The 25,164-nt window shown below is 46.7% G+C and overlaps 1 pseudogene; it reads left to right on the forward strand.

Annotated features, from left to right (window-relative positions):
• Nucleotides 1-25,164, forward strand: part of LOC137537228 (uncharacterized) — a 118,644-nt pseudogene that overhangs the window by 89,001 nt on the left and 4,479 nt on the right.

A 25,164-nucleotide genomic window follows, 5' to 3' on the forward strand; every position in this document is an offset into this window, starting at 1 on the left:
GATATGTGGCCCTGAGAGAGCTGTCATCGCAAGTTTTCCAATGCGCCTCTTGAACAGATAAATACTCATGCTGATTGTGTTACTCTTATTTGGGACTCTGGTCTCTTGGCCACCTTCCCCAGCGGAAAATCCTGCCTGTTTGTTCGGGGCTCACTAGATTGGCTTCACTGCACCATAGAAGTTCTACTCCGGTTGTGAACTGCACCTGTTTTGTTTTTTTACTTATAATTTTCATTTTATTTTTTATTTTTATTTTTTCTTCTCATTGAAGGCTGTCCGTTACTCCGTTAAACTGTTATAAGGGACTCCATCTTACTGTCGCAGCATGGCTGAGCGCCATTTTACTTTACCCATGTAATCTATGCTTGATTCTCTCCCCCCTTTTTGTTTTCTTTCTCCCCCTGCAACTGTCTTCTTTTTTTTAAAAAAATTGAGTCGACTGTTAAACTCCGTGCACCATGTGGATGAACATGCTTTTCCTTAAAAGAAAATGACTATTATGCTGGCGAAGCGTTTATCATGTATACATAGATTACTCATCAGGTGACAAGAATTGAGAATGGATCCACTACCATTGTCATCCAACTTGTGCTTTCTAGCATTCACTTGCGCAGAGTTAATGGACAGTTTATTTTACGTCACCTATGATGGCTCATTTTGGTGGCAGCCTAATGTTTGCAATTCTTATAGAATGTTCTAATTTACATGTTATATATGTTTATTGTTATTTCTTTATTCTTCTGTTTGAGAGTTCATCTCCGCCTGTATTCTGCACTTCCCAGAAGAAGTATGGCAATCAGAGTATTTGTAATCCTCTGACAAAATTCCCCGATCATGATCAATACTATATCAGGCAACAATAACACAGCACCTGCCCTCTGAACTGCTTTTGTTTTCCCTTATCTATTACCCACTCCTACTAAACTCTTAATCAAAGGTAATATGCCAGTATGAGGGCCTGGGGTTATTTGCATCTTAACAATGCTATATTGCCGATACCTATTGCTATGCTTCTTTCTGTTTGAAAACATAATTATACTTGCATTTATTGCCCTAGTCACTTCTTACAGTGCCCACTTTACCTTGACATCTGCACTCTTGTGGTTTATAGTATTATATCTCAGACCACTGTTAGCAGTTATCTTGTACGTATATTCCTACCCTTGTCCCATTCCCTACTCCTCATCCCCTTTCCCCCACTCCTCATCCCCTTTCCCCCCTCCTCTCCTTCTTCCCCCTACTACCCTCCCTCCCCTCCTTCTTCCCCCTACTACCCTCCCTCCCTCGTACCCTTTTACCCTCACCAAACATCTCCCTCCTATTGCTAAATATGGGTGAATAAGTAAAATCCTCATATTAAGCAGGAAGCCCTTTTATATAAAGGGTATTACCATACTTTGGTTGGTCACAAGGGGGCGCCAATACATCAAGAATATCGCAGTGATGGCTAACCTTGGCACTCCAGCTGTGGTTGAACTACAAGTCCCATGAGGCTTTGCAGTACTCTGATAGCTCCAAGCATAACTCTTGGAGGCAGAGGCATGATGGGGTTTGTAGTTTTGTCACAGCTGGAGTGCCAAGGTTAGCCATCACTGTCCTATAGAGATTTACAAGCTTGATATTCTTGCACTACAAGCATTTTTTCCTTTGATGTTAATTCAGGAATGCTTATAACGTGTGTAAACTTAATGCAGAGTTCCACACAATATAAAATGATGCCTATTCTATCCTATTTGCCCCCCATAAAACACGTAAAAGAAATGACTGTAGACTGTAATGTAATGTAACAGGGAGACACTAATCCCGTATCTTACCAGGTATTTCCTCACTCCTTATGGTATCTCAGTCGGGCAGTCCTCTCATTTCCAGACAGGACATTTCATATATCAATAATACTCTTCATACCATTAAACATTAGAAATATACGCCTCTCCAAATTAATATTAGGTTTAAAATTCATGTGCAGGAATACAGGTCCTGTGTTTTCCCTTTTTATAATATTGAGTGGGAGGTCAGCTTGACTTGAGATACTCGTGCTCAAAAGGCTTTAGAAAACATGACTTTTTCCCTTTTTTTTTTCTTATTCTTTTCCCTCTCCTCCTATCTATCTATCTATCTATCTATCTATCTATCTATCTATCTATCTATCTATCTATCTATCTACGGGGTCCCTCCATGTGTGTGTCTTGCTCCCCCACAGTCCCCTGAAGGGTATTTATACTCTCTTTTGGTAGGGTACCTCCCTCTGGAGTTCTGATATTCTGCACTCAGGACAACTGTTAATACCGTTGAATGCTTTCTTCTTTCCTTCTTCTCTTCTCCTTTTTTTCATCTCTGCAAAGGCCATACCATGGGAGCGGGAAGCCTTTATTTTGTGTTTCCACACATCCCTCCATGAATCATCCTTTAATAGTAATTTCAGGTAGTGCCCAGGGTGTTAATTCACCTTTTAATAGAACTAAAGCCTTACAAAACTTCCGTAGGTTACATGCTGATATAATCTGTATTCAGGAAACACATTTTATCCAGAATCATGAACCGAAGTTCCTCCTTAAAGATTACAGACAGGTCTTCTATTCCAGTGCGCAAGTCAAGAAACGTGGAGTACTGATTGCCATTAAAAATGGCCTAAACTTTACCCCTTCTAAAACTATCTCTGATCCAGAGGGTATATATGTTATTCTTACAGGCACTCTCCAAGATGATCTGATCACTGTGGTTTCCTACTATGCTCCTAATGACAAACAGGCTCTGTTTATTTCCCATCTCCTACAAGTGATCTCCAGCCACAGTAAAGGCTTTACAATTATATGTGGAGATACCAACCACTGCTTACACCAGGTTTGGGATAGGCAGCTCTCCAAAACTTCAGTAGATAGACTAGATACTAAACAGACAGAGGCCATTCGCACTGCCTTCTCGTCATACAAACTTGTTAATGTCTGGCAAGAACTGAATCCCTACAAAAAGGAATTTCCTTCTATTCCAAACCACACGCTACTTTTACTCGAATAGATCACTGCTGAACGGTTTCCTCTTCCTTACCCCTATGTAACGAGTGCAGCCGTGGCGGACTGCATTGCCACCGCGGCTGCCTCTGGGCCCCTGCCCATCCCTCCGGCATCTAGGACGCCGGGGACGGGACTGCCTTTCCCCTGCAAGGTCGCTGTCTCGCGCAGGCGCGCGCACAGACAGGACCTTTATGCGAGGAGGAGGCTCGTCAACTGACCTGCTGGTCAGCTGACATCAGAGGAGACTCACGGCGCCCCGGATTGGCTGGTAGCAGGGGGCGTGCCAGTGAGGTCTCCTCTGCTTCTTAAGCCTTCGGGCTGCAGTCTAGCGCTGTCTGCCGTCGTGAACACATCCTGTGTTAGCGCTCAGACCTAGTGAGGTTCCTGTTGATGATAAATGTGTGTCACGATCGGTGTAGCAGAGAGGGTCTGATTCTCGGTGATCTGCAGTATCACTGGGAATACAGATATATATCCGATTATTGATGATCTGCAGTATCACCGATAATCCGATATAACGCTAACCTCTGAACACCTGAGTAGTGTGAGTGCTTGGTGCAACAGTAATACCGTGAGGACTAAGCCTCAGAAACAAGTGCCGTACAGTATGAAGTACTGCAGCAATACAGATTCCTTCCGAAGGCCTGGACTCTCCCGGGGGAGGAGTCAGGCGGAGCGTAGGAAGGACAGAACGTGAGTGACACCTAGGAGAGAGTGTCACTAACAGATCTGGGAACTGCCTCTAACAGTAAGGTCAGTTCTCGAAGTCGGGCAAGCCAGGTCGTAACACACGGACAGATACAGTACAGATTCAGAAAGCAGAGGTGGAGTCTAATAAACAAGCAGGGTTCGGCAACAGGGTATCAGAAATATCGGGGTACAGAATCAGGAATCAGATGCAGAGTCTAAGAGCGAGCCGAGGTTCGGCAACAGGGTATCAGAATGACAAGGTACAAGATCAGAATACAGAAGAATAGTAACAAGCTTGAGGAACCTGAGGAGCGAGTTCCCAAGGAATACAGGATGGGCCCTGAGGCAGCAAATACAGAGCTGGCCCTGTGGAGCAGGTGCCCAACAAATACAGAGCTGGACCTATGGGGCAGGTGCCCAGCAAATACAGAGCTGGCCCTGGGGAGCAGGTGCCCAGCAAATACAGAGCTGGCCCTGTGGAGCAGGTGCCCAGCACATACAGAGCTGGCCCTGTGGAGCAGGTGCCCAGCACATACAGAGCTGGCCCTGTGGAGCAGGTGCCCAGAACATACAAGGCATGAACTATCTCCTAGCGATAGAGATAGTTCTCAGGGTCGGGAAGGCCCTGGGGCGCAGGTGCCCAGCGAATACAGAGCTGGCCCTGTGGAGCAGGTGCCCAGCACATACAGAGCTGGCCCTGTGGAGCAGGTGCCCAGCACATACAAGGCATGAACTATCTCCTAGTGATAGAGATAGTTCTCAGGGTCGGGAAGGCCAGGTCAGCAACTCACAGACAACAAAGTACAAGATCAGAAGACAGAAGCAGAGTCAGGGGCTAGCGGAGGTTGGCAACGGAGTATCAGAAAGGCAAGGTACAGAGTCAGATATCAGGAGAGTAGTCAGACAGGCAGGAAGTCATAACAGACAATCACAATCAAACTAGTACTTTAAGCTATCAACAGAATCTAGCTAAGTGTAGGATTACAGCTCCAGCTGGTCCCGGCACACTTTCGGTTCTGACTACAGGTCTGAGTGCTCCCACGTATGTGTTCGCAACGACAGGAAACCAGCAACTGACCAAGCAGCAGAATATATAGTTGCTGGACACTGCCGCCCCGCCCGAACCATTCAGCCAATCATGAGTCCTGCAGGAATCAGCTGACCTTCCTGATCAGCTGACACTTCCCCTGCTGGTATAAAGGTCCTGAATTCAGGCCCGCGCGCGCATAGCACTCCATCTGCCTAGGTGCACTAACAGACCCAGCCACACCAAGCACATGCTGCTGCATGCAAACAGCCGCTTTGCTGTCAGGACATGCGGCGGCTTTTCCGCGATCCACCACACAACCAGACGCGTGCAAACCGCCGCGTAGGACGCGGAGTCAGCCGCCTAGCTCTTGGCACACGCGTCGGCTTTCCGCGTTTCCTCACAATGTGTATGCAATAATTGCGATACACATCTATCTATAGTTAGCTTTCTGATTGTGTTATTGTTTATGTTTACCTGTGTATGACTCTTGGCTAAAACTCTTATTCTGATCTTGCTTTCTGATTCTGTGCCTCTGCCTGTCTGCCTCAAAGTTGCTGAACCTCTGCCTGATTACTCTTCTGCCTCACGATTCTGCTCTGATACTGTCCTCTCTGTTGCCGACCCTTGCCCGTCTGACCATTCTACTCACCAGTGGGCCCTCGCCACTGGTGAGGTATCGGCTTCACCAGCTCCTCTGGAGAAGTGGTTCTCTAGGCTGCAGTTCAGCCTTAATCGCCTCCTCAGGTGATAAGTATTTACAGTATTATTTGTAACGCCTGCTCCTCAGGTAATCACTAGGTTGCAGTACTATCTGAATCACCCGCTCCTCGGGCGATTCTAGATCTCAGTTCCAGTATTCCCAGCTTGCTGGGGTTTGTACTTGATTATACGGGCAGTACACTGATAGTATCTCACCAGTCCCTCTGGTGAGGCCTCGCTACCTATTAAAATTGCAAAAATCAATTAACCCTTCGCACTCTCACATGCAAATGTTCAAACAAATGCATTCACAGATTTACTCATCCAGGCACAACTGTTATCCCTACAGCTAAATTAAAAGCCAGGGTTTTAGTTCACAGAAGAATGCATTCTTATGCTTAGTCACCTACTGTATACTGCGTAGAAGTACCCAGGTAAACATAGGTGTCCTAACTCTGGCCCTGTAACATGCATAGTGCAGACATGCAAACACATTCATTGCATCAAACCTATCAATGGATTAGGAGCACACATCCTAACTTCCTCTCCATGTCTGCACTATGCATGTTACAGGGCCAGAGTTAGGACACCTATGTTTACCTGGGTACTTCTACGCAGTATAGGTGACTAAGCATAAGAATGCATTCTTCTGTGAACTAAAACCCTGGCTTTTAATTTAGCTGTAGGGATAACAGTTTTGCCTGGATGATTAAATCTGTGAATGCATTTGTTTGAACATTTGCATGTGAGAGTGCGAAGGGTTAATTGATTTTTGCTGTTTCTAGCCACACCCCCTTCAGCACCTCCCTTTCTCTAATAATTTATTTAATGTCCTAACTAGAGGCGATGTGCCTGGATATATGTATGTTTATTCTTATCATTGACCCCTGTGGCTAGGGTCTAATTCGGTGCACTCCCCCCTTCCCCTGTATGTGTTTGTCAGCATGCAGACAGCTTATGCTGGTGTATGCGCATGGTGCACATGGACACATAACGTTAGCTCCCTTGTGCGATTGGTAAGATGCACTGTCTTTCCCAGGAGAGGAAGTTAGGATGTGTGCTCCTAATCCATTGATAGGTTTGATGCAATGAATATGTTTGCATGTCTGCACTATGCATGTTACAGGGCCAGAGTTAGGACACCTATGTTTACCTGGGTACTTCTACGCAGTATAGGTGACTAAGCATAAGAATGCATTTTTCTGTGAACTAAAACCCTGGCTTTTAATTTAGCTGTAGGGATAACGGTTGTGCCTGGATGAGTAAATCTGTGAATGCATTTGTTTGAACATTTGCATGTGAGAGTGCGAAGGGTTAATTGATTTTTGCTGTTTCTAGCCACACCCCCTTCAGCACCTCCCTTTACCTAATAATTTATTTAATGTCCTAACTAGAGGCGATGTGCCTGGATATATGTATGTTTATACCTATTAAAATTGGTGTACTCCCTTTCTCTGTCAGTTAACCGATAGTACCTCACCAGCCCCCCTGGTGAGGCCTTGCCATCCTATTATAGTTCTGAACTCTGTTATTATGGTCAGTGAATCAATAGTACCTCCTCAGCACCTCTGGTGAGGTCTTGTCAAACTATACTGTTACCGTGTCTGTTAGTACCTTCCCAGAACCCTCGGAGGTCTGGCCGTATTTAGTAGTACCGTGTAGCTAGTGCCAGCCAGCACCTCTGTAGCCTGTGTGGTTTCTGAGGCTCATCGGCTCCACTGATGAGCACCCGTGATCTATTTATTATTCTCACCCGCACCACTGGTGAGGTGTTGTTTAGTGATTGATAGTACCTTCCCAGCTCCTCTGGAAGGTTTAGCCAAAACTATCTTAGTCACTTGTGTCACCTTTCCAGTTCCACTGGAAAGGTCTGCTGTAGCTTCTTGCTGCCTGTTAAGCTAGTTCCTTGCCAGCTTCCCTGGTAAGGACTAGTTGGTCTACTTCTGTAAGTCTCCTAGAAGACCTTCCAGGCCATCTGGAAAAGGTCTGTTATTATCTGTCTGATTGGTACTTGTCTCTTGCCAGCTCCCCTGGCAGAGACCAGCTTTACTATTTCTGTATTCTCTGTCTGTACCTTTCCCAGCCCCATTGGGGAGGTTTGGTCTAATCGGTCCTGTTGGTGTACTGATTGTACCTTACCAGGTCCCCTGGTAAGGCCTCGCAAATTACTGGAGTTACGGTTGCATCAAGCATTACATTCTCAGCTCATTTTGTTGCTATACGGGTATTATTGGTGATTCTGCAGATCACCAAATAATCGGACGTCTGAGTTGCGGCACAAAACCGTTACACCCTAATTAAATTGGCTAAAATCCTTCCTACTCCATGGTCTGACCATAATATGTATACTATTACGATCTCTTCCCTAATTCAGCGCCCCACAGAGTTCCGTTGGGTATTGAACCAATACCTACTCACAGATGATGCTATCTCCCATCAAATACAAGAAAAACTCACAGAGCACTTTATACTTAACGGTGATAAGACGGATGTTTCTGATCTCACAGTTTGGGAAGCGCACAAGGCTGTGATTAGGGGCATCTTCATACAAATAGCCTCCAAGAGGAAAAAGGAAAAGCAACAAATGATTGAAAAACTTGAAAAAGAATATGCCTCTGCTCACACCCTTTTCCAGAGCAGCACTACCCCCGAAAATAACAATGAATTGCTGAAAGCAGAAACAGCACTAAACTTAGCTTTAACCGAACTAGCTGAGAAACTGATTACTGCATCTAAATTTAAGTTTTACCTCAAAAGTAACAAACCCGATACACTTTTGGCTAGAAGATTACGTCAGGTAGACCCGTCTTTTAAACCTATTAGACTTCAGATTAGCCGCAATCAACTAACTGCAAACCCTGCTAAAATAGTAGAAACCTTCCGTCTCAATTTAGAGAAACTCTATAACTCTCCTGACAGGGTGTCGGCTGAACAACTAACAAATTTCTTGTCCACAATACCTCTTCCAGCACTCCCTACCGGACTGAAGGAGTCCTTGGATAAACAAATCACACTTTTAGAAGTCCAACAGGCAATAAAACAATTAAAACCAAACCAACAACCAGGCTTGGACAGCTTTCGTGCAAGCTACTACAAAAAATGGTGTAAAACTCTTGCTCCCCATCTAGTCAAGGCATTTAACAGCATTCTCAAAGGAGCCCACTTTCATTCAAAAACGATAGCAGCATGTATTAGCATGATTCCAAAGCCTAATACTAACCACAGTATATGGTCAAACTATCTCCCAATCTCACTCTTAAACATAGATATTAAGTTACTTGATAAGATATTAGCTAACTGTTTGAATTGTCATATTGCAACACTTATCCATAATGATCAAGTGAGCTTTATGCCAAATAGACAAGCTGGCGATAATGTCCGTAGACTGATTCACCTCATCCATCATGCCCATCTCTCCTCTACTCCTGCGATGTTATTAGCACTTGACATAACCAAAGCCTTTGATTCGGTCTCGTGGCCCTATCTGTTAGCTGTACTGAGGCATTGGGACTTTGGTTATCACTTGATTACTTGGACGACTCCACAGCCCTGTAATATCCCCCACATTTCAGTGAACGCGGACCTTATAGAGGCCAATTACAAACTCTTATTCAGGTGGTACTTGGTCCCCCAACGTTTATCAAAGATTAGCAAAAGCGCTTCTGGTAACTGCTTCAGAGGTTGTGCAATAAGTGGTTCATATAACCCTATATGGTGGAAATGCAAGAAAGTACATAGACTTTGGACGAGAGTTTGTACTTGGGCCTCCTCATTATTAAGTGTTCCCATCCCAAAAAATCCCTTACACACTTTATTAGGCCTCCCATGCCCACACCTGTCATTCACACAAACCGCTTTGGTCAATTATATTTTCACCGCTACTAAATTAACAATAGCGGCATCTTGGCGCTCCGCCACACTCTCTTTTGAACAAGTCAAATGCAGACTTTGCCACATCTTATTTTTTTAAACAATTGTGAGCCAGGCTGTCCGACACTATGAAAAATTTGAGAAAATGTGGTCTCCACTGTCCAATTATATATTGGGTACAGATGTAAGCGCCGCACAACTAAGACACCTTTAACCTGGGCTAATGATAAGTCTCTTTATCTTATGTAAATACTAACAGGCTCCTCGCTCCCATGGTCTTCTTCTCTCCTTTCTTCTCTTCTTCTTTTCTTCTTTTACTTTTACCTTTACTCTTCACTATTGTACATATATCTTGAAAGATGGGTATAGACCTTTATTGTGCCTTTATTGCGATTGATAGAATTGGCTTAAATCTTATGGACAAGGTTTTTATTTCCCCTGACCCTGTCAGTTTAGCCCATTCCAGTTGGGAATCTAGTTCCAACCTCGCTGGAGATTGGATCTCACAAGCTCCTTGAACCATTCAGTAGAGAATAACTCTACCCAACCCTAATTGGTCTAGCTAATGGGTAGATGTTGTCCTTGCGAGTTCTGTTTTCTAGTATTACTTTATATAAAGACCTTCCCTACCTAAATTGGTGATTTATGGTTACATTATAATTCCATAGCTGTCTGTAGGCCTAAAAATGCTGTTATCCTATCTTATTCTGTTTGATGTTTACTGATATGTTTTATACACCTGTATATAACTAAGTTGCAATTTTAAGGTTGTTTTGATTTCTTTTGTTATTATGAAAACGTACCTTATGTTCTGCTGTATTACTGTTTTTCATTACTTGAAACCAATAAAAATTATAATTATTATTATTGAAAAAAAAATGCACCCTGTATGTATTAACCACCTGAGCGGTCTGGACGAGCTCAGCTCGTCCAACACCGCCGGAGGTCGCCGCTCAGGCCCTGCTGGGCCGATTTTCATCAAATAAAAAGCAGCACACGCAGCCGGCACTTTGCCAGCCGCGTGTGCTGCCTGATCGCCGCCGCTCTGCGGCGATCCGCCGCGAGCAGCGGCGAAAGAGGGTCCCCCCAGCCGCCTGAGCCCAGCGTAGCCGGAACAAAAAGTTCCGGCCAGCGCTAAGGGCTGGATCGGAGGCGGCTGACGTCAGGACGTCGGCTGACGTCGATGACGTCACTCCGCTCGTCGCTATGGCGACGATATAAGCAAAACAAGGAAGGCCGCTCATTGCGGCCTTCCTTGTTTATTCTGGGCGCCGGAGGCGATCGGAAGATCGCCTCCGGAGTGCCCTCTAGTGGGCTTTCATGCAGCCAACTTTCAGTTGGCTGCATGAAATAGTTTTTTTTTTATTTAAAAAAAACCCTCCCGCAGCCACCCTGGCGATTTAATCAGAACGCCAGGGTGGTTAAAAGAGTTTAGCTGTCTACTAACTCCCTCTCATCTGTGACTTATCACAAGTTGTAATTTGATCTTTCAGCTGTGTCAGCTCAGAATTCTTCTCAGCACGGCAGAGCAGCTAATTTGTAAACCTAGGATGTTATCAATATGTCTGCTTCCATGAAAGCAGGAAGTTGGCACAATGCAGATGTATTGCAGGGGTTGTATCAGGTGTAACAAATACATGTTTTTCTTTAAAGGACCACTTGTAGTGAGAAAAATATGGGGGCTGCCATATTTATTTCCTGTTAAGCTATACCAGTTGCCCGGCTGCCCTGCTGATCTATTTGGCTGCATATTCTGACTATAATGCCAGAAACACCTGATCTGCTGCATGCTTGTTCAGTGTCCGGGGCTAAAAGTATTAGAGGCAGAGGATCAGCAGGATGCCAGGCAACTGGTATTGTGTAACAGGAAATAAATATGGCAGCCTCCATATCCCTCTCCCTTCAGTTCATTCATGCACTTCACAAAGGCCTGTGTGCAGAAACGTCCTGCTTTTACAGTGGCTTGCAAAAGTATTCAGCCCCCTTGAAGTTTTCCACATTTTGTCACATTACTGCCACAAACATGAATCAATTTTATTGGAATTCCACGTGAAAGACCAACACAAAGTGGTGTACACAGGAGAAGTGGAACGAAAATCATACATGATTCCAAACATTTTTTACAAATAAATAACTGCAAAGTGGGGTGTGCGTAATTATTCAGCCCCCTGAGTCAATACTTTGTAGAACCACCTTTTGCTGCAATTACAGCTGCCAGTCTTTTAGGGTATGTCTCTACCAGCTTTGCACATCTAGAGACTGAAATCCTTGCCCATTCTTCTTTTCAAAACAGCTCCAGCTCAGTCAGATTAGATGGACAGCGTTTGTGAACAACAGTTTACAGATCTTGCCACAGATTCTCGACTAGATTTAGATCTGGATTTTGACTGGGCCAATTCTAACACATGGATATGTTTTGTTGTAAACTCCATTGTTGCCCTGGCTTTATGTTTAGGGTCATTGTCCTGCTGGAAGGTGAACCTCCACCCCAGTCTCAAGTCTTTTGCAGACTCCAAGAGGTTTTCTTTCAAGATTGTCCTGTATTTGGCTCCATCCATCTTCCCATCAACTCTGACCAGCTTCCCTGTCCCTGCTGAAGAGAAGCACCCCCAGAGCATGATGCTGCCACCACCATATTTGGCAGTGGGGATGGTGTGTTCAGAGTGATGTGCAGTGTTAGTTTTCCGCCACACATAGCGTTTTGCATTTTGGCCAAAATGTTCCATTTTGGTCTCATCTGACCAGAGCACCTTCTTCCACATGGTTGCTGTGTCCCCCACATGGCTTGTGGCAAACTGCAAACAGGACTTCTTATGCTTTCTGTTAACAATGGCTTTCTTCTTGCCACTCTTCCATAAAGGCCAACTTTGTACAGTGCATGACTAATAGTTGTGCTATGGACAGAGTCTCCCACCTGAGCTGTAGATCTCTGCAGCTCGTCCAGAGTCACCATGGGCCTCTTGACTGCATTTCTGATCAGCGCTCTCCTTGTTGGGCCTGTGAGTTTAGGTGGACGGCCTTGTCTTGGTAGGTTTAAAGTTGTGCCATACTCCTTCCATTTCTGAATGATCGCTTGAACAGTGCTCCGTGGGATGTTCAAGGCTTTGGAAATCTTTTTGTAGCCTAAGCCTGCTTTAAATTTCTCAATAACTTTATCCCTGACCTGTCTGGTGTGTTCTTTGGACTTCATGGTGTTGTTGCTCCCAATATTCTCTTAGACAACCTCTGAGGTCATCACAGAGCAGCTGTATTTGTACTGACAATAAATTACACGCAGGTGCACTCTATTTAGTCATTAGCACTCATTAGGCAATGTCTATGGACAACTGACAGCTTTCAGACCAAAGAGGGCTGAATAATTACGCACACCCCACTTTGCGATTATTTATTTGAAAAAAATGTTTGGAATCATGTATGATTTTCATTCCACTTCTCACGTGTACACCACTTTGTATTGGTCTTTTATGTGGAATTCCAATAAAATTGATTTATGTTTGTGACAGTAATATGACAAAATGTGGAAAACTTCAAGGGGGCCAAATACTTTTGCAAGCCACTGTATACTGTGATACAATAAAAATTTGAGCTTTTATAGCCTTTAAATCCAGATCGAGACTCAGTTGTTTTTGATTTTATGTATGTTTCCTGCACCTTTTCAGGGCCTGGGAGCTGACTGGGCAACTCCCTGGTGTTTTCAATTTATGCTGCGGTTGAACAATTAGACAAATGTATAATTTTCTCACCGCAATAATGCCGTTTCTTTCCCAGTATAGCCATGCCCCTCCCCCCCTGTGTCCCCCAGCATTACCATTATCCTCCAGTATGTAATGTCCCCCACCCCAGTAATGCCATTTCTCCCCCAGTATAGCCATGTCCCCCCTGTGTCCCCCAGTGTCCCCCAGCATTGCCACTATCCTCCAGTATGTAATGTCCCTCACCCCAGTAATGCCATTTCTTTCCCAGTATAGCCATGCCCCTCCCCCGGTGTCCCCCAGCATTGCCATTATCCTCCAGTATGTAATGTCTTCCACCCCAGTAATGCCATTTCTTTCCCAGTATAGCATGTCCCCCCTGTGTCCCCCAACATTGCCATTATCCTCCAGTATGTAATGTTCCCCACCCCAGTAATGCCATTTCTCCCCAGTATAGCCATGCCCCCCCTGTGTCCCCCAGCATTGCCAGTATCCTCCAGTATGTAATGTTCCCCACCCCAGTAATGCCATTTCTTTCCCAGTATAGCCATGTCCCCCATGTGTCCCCCAGCATTGCCATTATCCTCCAGTATGTAATGTACCCCCACCCCAGGTATGCCATTTCTCCCCCAGTATAGCCATGTCTCCCTTTGTCCCGAGCATTGCCATTATGCTCCAGTATGTAATGTCCCCCACCCCAGTAATGCCATTTCTTTCTTAGTATATTCGCGCCCCCACTGTGTCTCCCAGCATCACCATTATCCTCCAGTTTGTAATGTCCCCCACCCCAGTAATGGCATTTATTTCCCATTATAGCTGTGTCCCCCTGTGTCCCCCAGCATTGCCATTATCCTCCAGTATGTAATATCCCCCACCCCAGTAATGCCATTTCTTCCCCAGTATAGCCATGTCCTCCCTGTGTCCCCCAGCATCCCCATTATCCTCCAGTATGTAATGTCCCCCACCACAATAATGCCATTTCTCCCCATGTCCCCCTTTGTCTCCCAGCATTGCCATTATCCTCCAGTATGTAATGTCCTCCACCCCAGTAATGCTATTTCCCCCCCAGTATAGCCATGTCCCCCCCTGTGTCCCCCAGCATTGCCATTATCCTCCAGTATGTAATGTCCCCCACCCCAGTAATGCCATTTCTTTCCCAGTATAGCCATGTCCTCCCTGTGTCTCCCAGCATTGCCATTATCCTCCAGTATGTAATGTACCCCCACCCCAGTAATGCCATTTCTCCCCCAGTATAGCCATGTCCCCCTGTGTCCCCCAGCATTGCCATTATCCTCCAGTATGTAATATCCCCCACCCCAGTAATGCCATTTCTTCCCCTGTAGAGCCATGTCCTCCCTTTGTCCCCCAGCATCGCCCTGTAATGTCCCCCACCCCAGTAATGCCATTTCTCCCCATGCCCCCCCCCCCCGTGTCCCCCAGCATGGCCATTATCCTCCAGTATGTAATGTCCCCCACCCCAGTAGTGTCATTTATTTCCCAGTATAGTCATGTCCTCCCTGTGTCCCCCAGCATTGCCATTATCCTCCAGTATGTAATGTCCACCACCCCAGTAATGCCATTTCGCCCCCAGTATAGCCATGCCCACACTCCAGTATTGCTCCTTTCCCCACCTCCATGCAGAGTAGTAAAAGGAAGGATTTACATTGGTTTATAGCTAGCTGTCACAGCGTGCTCCAGTCCTCTGCTCCCATTAGCCTCAGTCTCTTCCTCTCCTCATATCCTCATCCATCTACCACTACCAGCACTGCTGTAACATCACAGGAATGGTAACAGTGGGAGGGGGATGTGAGGAGAGAAGGCCAAATGGAGAGGAGGCAGAGGGAGGACAGGACTGCAGCACGCTGTGAGTATAGTGCACAGGTAGCTATAAACCAGCTTATTATGCCTTCCTGCAATACTCTGCATGGCCCCACCACCCACAAGTGACAGCAATGGGGAGTGCTGGGGGAGGGGGCTCCTGTATTGGTAATTTCACCACTGACAGCCATATAAACTAGATTATTCTTCCTTTATTATATATCTAAAGGCAGCAGCATCCTTTATGGATCACATGACCAAATCACTGAGGATGGATGAGGACCAGAGCAACATGACCGAGAGGATATTCAACCTCACCCTGGAGATCATCTGTCTGCTGACTGGAGAGGTGAGGAGAATTCTGGGAGGTCACATGACATCACTCTTATCTCTATTAATACAACACACAGCTAACTGGAGAGGTGAGAAAGGGTTCTGAGAGATTATGTGACATTAATGTTGGTCTTTCCATACAGAGTTTTCCTCCAGTGAAGTCTGGTGATCATGTGACCATCACGGTGCCCCCACCTCATTCCCTGATATCTGAGGGACACAACAAGCAGAAGATTCTGGAAATCACCAGGAAGATGATAGAGCTGCTGACAGGAGAGGTGAGCGGTGCTGGGAATTATGGGACATTATCCAGTAACAGCAAGGGGTGTGTCTGGGCGGTGACTGTATCATTGTGTGTATCAGGTTCCTATGAGATATCAGGATGTCACCATCTATTTCTCCATGGAGGAGTGGCAATATATAGAAGGACACCAGGTCCTCTACAAGGACGCCATGCTGGAGAATCAGCCGCCCCTCATATCACCGGGTAAGAGGAGATTCTTAATTTTTTGTAATGGAGGAAGCAGTGCTTGGGGTCCTCCTAGATCCCCCTCATCTGATAAACACAAACAGACAATTCAGTAAGGGCTGTTTAGCAAAAAAAGAGGCTGGGGAAATAATGCATTCTGTATTGTAGACTTTTTTTTCCAAGTGCAGTAACATTGTCACACATGCGGTAATAGGTAATTTACTGAGAAATGTTGCTTCAGTTCAGTAAGACCTGCTCGGTAATGCAGAAGTCTCACAGCTGTGGAGGAGGTCTCTGCAGCAAGCTGAGGTTCTCTCCTACAAGTGTCTGCATAACCCATTCCTGTGTGACAGCTTACTAGAGAGTAAAGGGCTTCCTGCATCCCTTTAGATGTGTATGCATGCCACTAAAGGGCCCTCTTCTGCGTACCAGTATACAGATCTGCATGGCTAAAGGGATACAGGGAAGCCTCTGTAAATGTCTTCTGCTGTTGAGGTGAGTAGCAGGACCAGGTGGCCCTTCCTATTGGCTTTCTCCCTAGTCTGTCAATTTTACCACATGCTGATTTCTAGTTATTGACAGGTCCAGCCAGATCTTAAAAATACCCAACATTTTATTTGTTTTACCGAATGCTCTAATCTTAGTGAATTGACATTTTTTGAGGTATTCACCGTCCAAGCCGGTAATTTACCTCACTAGTCTGTAATATTTACTTTTCAATGTGGTAACTCTTAGTTAATTGAGCCCATAGTATTCAGTCATGGTGTGTGTTTCCTACAGATAAATCCAGTAATGGAAACCCACCAGAGAGGTGTACAGGTCCTCTTTATTCCTGGGATTGTCTACAGGAAGATCCCACCATCCCCCACCATTATCAGGTAGGTGGAACTGAGTGTCATTAGAGACCCCAAACTATGTGACATTGTTTCCTGTTGTCTATGCTGTTATCTGTGTTCACATTATATAGTGCTTATTTTGTGTGATTAGGGTGGAGAACTGATACATAGAAGTGCTGTGGTTAAAGAGGAAGAATATGAGATGTATATGAGGAGTGATCAGCTGTCTATGGAGGGGGGTGACATGATGAGGACAAGTAAAGAGGAAGAAGAAGAGACGTATGTGAGGAGTGATCAGCAGTCTATGGAGGAGGGTGACATGATGAGGACAAGTAAAGAGGAAGAAGAAGAGACATATGTGAGGAGTGATCAGCAGTCTATGGAGGAGGGTGACATGATGAGGACAAGTAAAGAGGAAGAAGAGACATATGTGAGGAGTGATCAGGAGTCTATGGAGGAGGGTGACATGATGAGGACAAGTAAAGAGGAAGAAGAAGAGACATATGTGAGGAGTGATCAGCAGTCTATGGAGGAGGGTGACATGATGAGGACAAGTAAAGAGGAAGAAGAGACATATGTGAGGAGTGATCAGGAGTCTATGGAGGAGGGTGACATGATGGGGACAAGTAAAGAGGAAGAAGAAGAGACATATGTGAAGAGTGATCAGCAGTCTATGGAGGAGGGTGACATGATGGGGACAAATAAAGAGGAAGAAGAGACATATGTGAGGAGTGATCAGCCGTCTATGGAGGAGAGTGACATGATGAGGACAAGTAAAGAGGAAGAAGAAGAGGCGTATGTGAGGAGTGATCAGCAGTCTATGGAGGAGGGGGACGTGATGAGGACATCTAAGGAGGAAGACATTATTGCAGAGATGAGAATTGGTGAGTGATAAACATTAGTAATGCAATAGCCTTATTAAACTGAGTAACAAATATGTCCCTGCTGGGCACAGTATAGATCATCTTCCTCTCAGTATGTGTGGTAATTAGTGTTGGGCGAACATCTAGATGTTCGGGTTCGGGCCGAACAGGCCGAACATGGCCGCGATGTTCGGGTGTTCGACCCGAACTCCGAACATAATGGAAGTCAATGGGGACCCGAACTTTTGTGCTTTGTAAAGCCTCCTTACATGCTACATACCCCAAATTTACAGGGTATGTGCACCTTGGGAGTGGGTACAAGAGGAAAAAAAAATTTAGCAAAAAGAGCTTATAGTTTTTGAGAAAATTGATTGTAAAGTTTCAAAGGAAAAATTGTCTTTTAAATGCTGAAAATGTCATGTTTCTTTGCACAGGTAACATGTTTTTTACCGCCAGGCAGTCATAAATGTAATAAAGATAAGAGGTTCAATAAACAGGGACCGGTAACGCTAACCCAGCAGCAGCAGCAGCACACGTGATGGAACAGGAGGAGGCGCAGGAGGAGAAGGCCACGCTTTTTGAGACACAACAACCCAGGCCTTGCATGAGGACAAGAAGCGTGCGGATAGCATGCTTTTTACCGCCATGCAGTCATAAATGTAATAAAGATAAGAGGTTCAATAAACAGGGACCGGTAACGCTAACCCAGCAGCAGCAGCAGCACACGTGATGGAACAGGAGGAGGCGCAGGAGGAGAAGGCCACGCTTTTTGAGACACAACAACCCAGGCCTTGCATGAGGACAAGAAGCGTGCGGATATAGCAGCAATGCTTTTTGCCGCCATGCAGTCATAAATGTAATAAAGAGAAGAGGTTCCATAAACAGGGACCGGTAACGCTAACCCAGCAGCAGCACAGAGCACACGTGATGGAACAGGAGGAGGCGCAGGAGGAGAAGGCCACGCTTTGAGACACAACAACCCAGGCCTTGCATGAGGACAAAAAGCGTGCGGATATAGCAATGCTTTTTGCCGCCATGCAGTCATAAATGTAATACAGATGAGAGGTTCAATAAACAGGGACTGGAAACGCTAACCCAGCAGCAGCACACATGATGGAACAGGAGGAGGCACAGGAGGAGAAGGCCACGCTTTTTGAGACGCAACCCAGGCCTTGCATGAGGACAAAAAGCGTGCGGATATAGCAATGCTTTTTGCCGCCATGCAGTCATAAATGTAATACAGATGAGAGGTTCAATAAACAGGGACTGGAAATGCTAACCCAGCAGCAGCAGACGTGATGGAACAGGAGCAGGCGCAGGAGGAGAAGGCCAAGCTTTTTGAGACACAACAACACAGGCCTTGCATGAGGACAAAAAGCGTGCGGATATAGCAATGCTTTTTGCCGCCATGCAGTCATAAGTGTAATACAGATGAGAGGTTCAATAAACAGGGACCGGAAACGCTAAACCATCCCAGATGTTCATTGGTCATGTTACTTGGTTGGGGTCCTGGAGTGTTGCGTAGTCGTTTCCAATCCAGGATTGATTCATTTTAATTTGAGTCAGACGGTCTGCATTTTCTGTGGAGAGGCGGATACGCCGATCTGTGACGATGCCTCCGGCAGCACTGAAACAGCGTTCCGACATAACGATGGCTGCCGGGCAAGCCAGCACCTCTATTGCGTACATTGCCAGTTCGTGCCAGGTGTCTAGCTTCGATACCCAATAGTTGAAGGGTGCAGATGGATTGTTAGACACAGCTACGTCATCTGACATGTAGTCCTTGACCATCTTCTCCAGGCGATCGGTGTTGGAGGTGGATCTGCACGCTTGCTGTTCAGTGGGCTGCTGCTGCATGGGTGTCAGAAAATTTTCCCACTCCAAGGACACTGCCGATACCATTCCCTTTTGGGTACTAGCTGCGGCTTGCGTTGTTTGCTGCCCTCCTGGTCGTCCTGGGTTTGCGGAAGTCAGTCTGTCTGCGTACAACTGGCTAGAGGAGGGGGAGGATGTCAATCTCCTCTCTAAAGTCTCCACAAGGGCCTGCTGGTATTCTTCCATTTTGACCTGTCTGACTCTTTCTTCAAGCAGTTTTGGAACATTGTGTTTGTACCGTGGATCCAGAAGGGTATAAACCCAGTAATTGGTGTTGTCCAGAATGCGCACAATGCGTGGGTCACGTTCAATGCAGTCTAGCATGAATTGAGCCATGTGTGCCAGAGTCCTACCAGAATCCTCATCATCCTCTTGTGAGCGTTGTGATAGTTGTTGTGATGCATCATAGTCGTCACCTTCCTCCTGGTCTGCTTCTGCTGACCATTCGCGTTGAATTGTGGAAGTCCAACGTGCACCGCTCTGGCCCTCGTCAGTGGTGGCATGAAACTCCTGCTCCAACTCCAGCTGTTCCTCCTCCTCTTCTTCGTCATAGCTGCTGGGGCCAGCGTTCCCTGAGGCGGATGGCCTGATGTTGGTACCATCACGCTGATCGTTTTCTCCTTCAGATTCCCCCAGTTGCATCATGACAGCTGTTTCCTTGATTTTTAACATCGACCTCTTCAGTAAACACAGCAGTGGTATGGTAATGCTGACTGAAGAGTTGTCACTGCTCACAAGCAACGTGGATTGCTCAAAATTTTGGAGGACTTGGCAGAGGTCCAACATGTTGGCCCAATCGGATCCACAGAAGCTTGGCAGCTGGCCGGATGCGCCTCGGTACTGCGCCGTCATGTACTGGACCACTGCACTCTTCTGCTCGCAAAAGCGGGCTAGCATGTGCAGCGTAGAATTCCAGCGCGTAGGGACATCACACAGCAAGCGATGGTGGGGGAGATTGAAGCGCTCCTGCATCTTGGCGAGTGCCCCCGAAGCAGTACTGGAAGTTCTACAATGTTTGGCCACTCGACGCACCTTCAACAGAAGATCGGCCACGCCTGGGTATGTCCTCAGGAACCGCTGAACTACTAGGTTCATCACGTGCGCCAGGCAAGGGATGTGTGTCAGCTTAGCCAACCTTAAAGCGCGAATGAGATTACTCCCATTATCACACACAACCATGCCCGGTTTCAGGTCCAGCGGTGCCAGCCACAAATCCGTCTGTTCCTTTATTCCCTTCCAAATTTCCTCCCCTGTGTGCTGCTTATCCCCAAGGCAGATTAGCTTCAGCAACGCTTGCTGACGCATGCCAACAGCTGTGCTGCACTGCTTCCACGATCCTACTGCTGCTGGGTTAGTGTTTCCGGATGAGGTACAGCTTTGAGATGCGTTGGAGGAGAAGGAGTCAGAGAGGTAGGTGCTGCTGTTATCCAGTGTGAGGGACGGCGGTGCAGCTGTTTGTGGCGTGGGCAACACCCGTGCCGTAGCAGGTGAGGAATCGCTGCCAGGCTCCACAAGGTTCATCCAGTGCGCGGTAAGGGAGATGTATCGACCCTGGCCGAACGCACTCGTCCAGGTGTCAGTGGTGAGGTGAACCTTGCAGGCAACGGCATTCTTCAAGCTTCGGGTTATTTTGCTGACCACGTGCTCATGCAACTCAGGCACTGCAGAGCGTGCAAAGTGGTAGCGGCTGGGAACCACGTAACGTGGGATGGCCACTGACATCATGCCCTTGAAGCTGTTTGTCTCCACCAATCGATATGGCAGCATTTCGCAGGCCAGAAGCTTGGCTATGCTGGCTGTTACTGCCACGGCCCGGGGGTCATTTGCTGGCAATTTCCTCTTGCACTCAAACATCTCCGACACAGACAACTGAACCGTAGCGCTGCACACGGAAGGGCTGTTGGTTGTTGTGTTTGAAGAACACTGGGAGACCTCAAGAGCACTACTCCGGAAAGTGACAGTGTCAGCGTCGTCTGATGTTTGTGAATGTTGTGAACCACGCAATGGCTGGGCTACTGCTGCTGCTGAGGCGGGTCTGGTGAACCCAAGGGAGGCAGTGTTGTTTCTGGTACCCTGTCCTGACGCGTTTGCCCAAAGAGTGGGATGTTTGGATAGCATGTGACGGCTCATGCTGGTGGTGGAGAGGTTGTTAATACTTTTCCCCCTGCTCAGGCGGGTCTTGCACACCTTGCAAATCGCCATGGTAAAATCCTCAGTGCAGTCTTCAAAGAAAGCCCAGACTTTGGAGCACCTGCCTCCTTGCTGGCGATTTCTGTTTGCTCCTCTTTTGCCTCTCACTTGAACTTCCACGCTTGTGGTGCCTGAAATTGCGCGCCGCCTACCTTGTGGCACAAGGCGAGCTCGTGCAGCAGTGGGTTCTTCAACAGACTCATCTGTGCTGCTGCTACGACGGCGATGTTCTCGTTCACAAACAAAATCTGGGTCTCTGTCCACATTGTCCATACCCTCCTCTTCCATCTCCTCAAACTCGTCATATGTCATTGTGGGCCGCCGCCGTGGAGTAGAGCTCCCCACAACAACCTCTGCGCAGCACACTCCAACGTCGTCTTCCAGATCTTGTCGGCCGACCTCCTGCAATTGCAACCCCTCCTGCCCAAATTGCTCTGGGATTTGGGTTTCCGAGTCCTCTTCGGACTCGCCTTGTATTTCAGTGCGCGGTGCATTTCCCACAGTTAACGGTTGTGAATCCAGGCACAACATTTCTGGCTGTTCCTCCATTGACCTTTGAAAGGTGGAAGTTTGTTGGGCTGGGAATAGCTCCTGCGAATACCCCATTGTGTCCTGAGGTAATTCATCGGACTGGTTATCTGGCAGTTGTGTGCGTGGTGTCGCTGCCGGTTGTGTCAGCTTTGTGCCCACTGGCTCCTTGTAACTGGCTGAGGACTCGGACCTCGTGCGTGATGTGCTGGTGCTGCTTAACCCACTGCTGGACGCTTGAGAGGTCATCCAAGTAATTATCTGGTCCTGTTCTTTTGGATTTGTGAGGGTTGTTGTCCTGGACAACATGGGCGGTATTGAGTGGGTTTTCTTGGGTGCTCCCCTGTGGCCTGTACGTGAACCGTCAGGGGAAACACCTCTTCCCTTGCCCCTCCCTCTTTCACCGGATTTCTTCCTCATTTCACTTATCCTTACAGTACACGCTGACTGGCAGCAGTACAGTGGCAGTACAGAAATGCTATACAGTACCACTATTCCCAGCAGCGACACAGAGCACAATGCTATACAGTGACGGGTAAGCGGGGTACCACTATTCCCAGCAGCGACACAGTGCACAATGCTATACAGTGGCGGGTGAGCGGTGTACCACTATTCCCAGCAGACACAGAACAGTACACAGAATGCTATATAGTGTGGCTGAACGAGCGGTGTACCACTATTCCCAGCAGACACAGAACAGTACACAGAATGCTATATAGTGTGGCTGAACGAGCGGTGTACTACTGTTCCCAGCAGACACAGAACAGTACACAGAATGCTATATAGTGTGGCTGAACGAGCGGTGTACTACTGTTCCCAGCAGACACAGAACAGTACACAGAATGCTATATAGTGTGGCTGAACGAGCGGTGTACTACTGTTCCCAGCAGACACAGAACAGTACACAGAATGCTATATAGTGTGGCTGAACGAGCGGTGTACCACTATTCCCAGCAGACACAGAACAGTACACAGAATGCTATATAGTGTGGCTGAACGAGCGGTGTACCACTATTCCCAGCAGACACAGAACAGTACACAGAATGCTATATAGTGTGGCTGAACGAGCGGTGTACTACTGTTCCCAGCAGACACAGAACAGTACACAGAATGCTATATAGTGTGGCTGAACGAGCGGTGTACTACTGTTCCCAGCAGACACAGAACAGTACACAGAATGCTATATAGTGTGGCTGAACGAGCGGTGTACCACTGTTCCCAGCAGACACAGAACAGTACACAGAATGCTATATAGTGTGGCTGAACGAGCGGTGTACTACTGTTCCCAGCAGACACAGAACAGTACACAGAATGCTATATAGTGTGGCTGAACGAGCGGTGTACTACTGTTCCCAGCAGACACAGAACAGTACACAGAATGCTATATAGTGTGGCTGAGCGAGGTACACAGTGGCAGTAAACAATGCTATATATAGTGTGGCTGAGCGAGCGGTGTACTACTGTTCCCAGCTGCGACACACAATGACTGGGGGGGACCCTGGCTAGCGTGGCTGGAGCGCGAACTACACTGCCTGCCTACCCAAAGCTAAACCCACAGACAAATGGCGGAGATATGACGTGGTTCGGGTATTTATTTACCCGAACCACGTGACCGTTCGGCCAATCAGAGCGCGTTCGGGTCCGAACCACGTGACCCGTTCGGCCAATCACAGCGCTAGCCGAACGTTCGGGGAACGTTCGGCCATGCGCTCTTAGTTCGGCCATGTGGCCAAACGGTTTGGCCGAGCACCGTCAGGTGTTCGGCCGAACTCGAACATCACCCGAACAGGGTGATGTTCTGCAGAACCCGAACAGTGGCGAACACTGTTCGCCCAACACTAGTGGTAATATTAACAGAGTTTCATGAATCTGCCCCTTTGATACAATGTAAAGCAGTCAGTGTACAGCTTGTATAACGGTGTAAATTTGCTGTCTCACCAACATAACTCAACACACAGCCATTAATGTCTAATCCACTGGCAACAAAAGTGAGGACACCCCTAAGTGACAAATGTCAAAATTACAATCAGACATTTCAGGGCCCAATCCAATTCACTTTTTTCCCTAAGTTTTCTCCTTGGTGATATTTTTATATCTCATCAATAAATGGCCTTTTAAGTTACCAACAAAATAATTTTACAGTTATTTTTTCATTTGCAGAGTGTTGAGAAGCTAATTGAAACAGAAGATGAAAAATGATGTCCTAGGAGTGAACTTAGAAGAGAAAGGGAATTGGTTCCGGCCCTTTCCCTCCCTGAGGTCATGTGACTGGTTAGTGTTACAAGGTCTCAGGTGTGAATGGGGAGCAGGTGTGGTACATTTGGTGTTATCGCTCTCACCCTCCCTCATACTGGTCACTGGAAGCTCAGCATGGCTCCTCATGGCAGAGAACTCTCTGAGGAGCTTAACAAAGAATTGTTGCTCCACATAAAGATGGCCTAGGCTATAAGAAGATTGCCAACACTCTGACACTGAGCTGCAGCATGGTGACCTAGACCATACAGAGGTTTAACAGGACAGGTTCCACTCCTGGAACTACACGACCAAGGAAGCGGAGTAAACATGCTCATTGTCATAGACAGAGAGGGAGGGAGAGAGACACCAATCATAGACAGAGTGAGGGAACACACACACCTAGCCACACACACACACACACCTAGCCACACACCTAGCCACACACACACACCTAGCCACACACCTAGTCACACAGTCACAGCCTCTTTCTCTCCTTCCCTTGCTGTCATACCCAGCCTTGCTGAAATCGCCCTGGCAGCAGTGGGTAGAGCTACATCTTTCCTGTGTGTGCTCCTCCCCTCTCTACCTACTACATGTGAGAACAACTACAAAGGTGAAAACGTAAGGACTGGAATGATAAGACAGCACTCTCACTGTGAACGCTTATCACTACATGTTAATAAGACAAGCTTCTTTAGTGAATTAACACTTAAAATACAGACTGATGTGTTGGTGATGTTTCCACTTGCCTTATTATCACCAGAATGATCTTAATGAACTGTGGCCATTGGGGTTGATTCACTAGCTATAGCGCTGTTAGGTATTAGGGGAAGCCGGGGTTAGGAAGGTTTAAAAGTGATGTAAAAAGTAACCTTTATTTTAATTTAAAAGAAACAGTGAGATTGGCCATTAGAGGATTGGCAACAGTGACATTCAAGGAGAACTGGGGAGGAGATTGTGTCTCAGATGTTCAGCAGAATAGGTGCCGTATCTATTCCTGACTCTCCTCTTGTAGTTCAATTCTA

Source organism: Hyperolius riggenbachi, chromosome 10 (assembly GCF_040937935.1).
Source record: "Hyperolius riggenbachi isolate aHypRig1 chromosome 10, aHypRig1.pri, whole genome shotgun sequence".
Taxonomy (NCBI): domain Eukaryota; kingdom Metazoa; phylum Chordata; class Amphibia; order Anura; family Hyperoliidae; genus Hyperolius; species Hyperolius riggenbachi.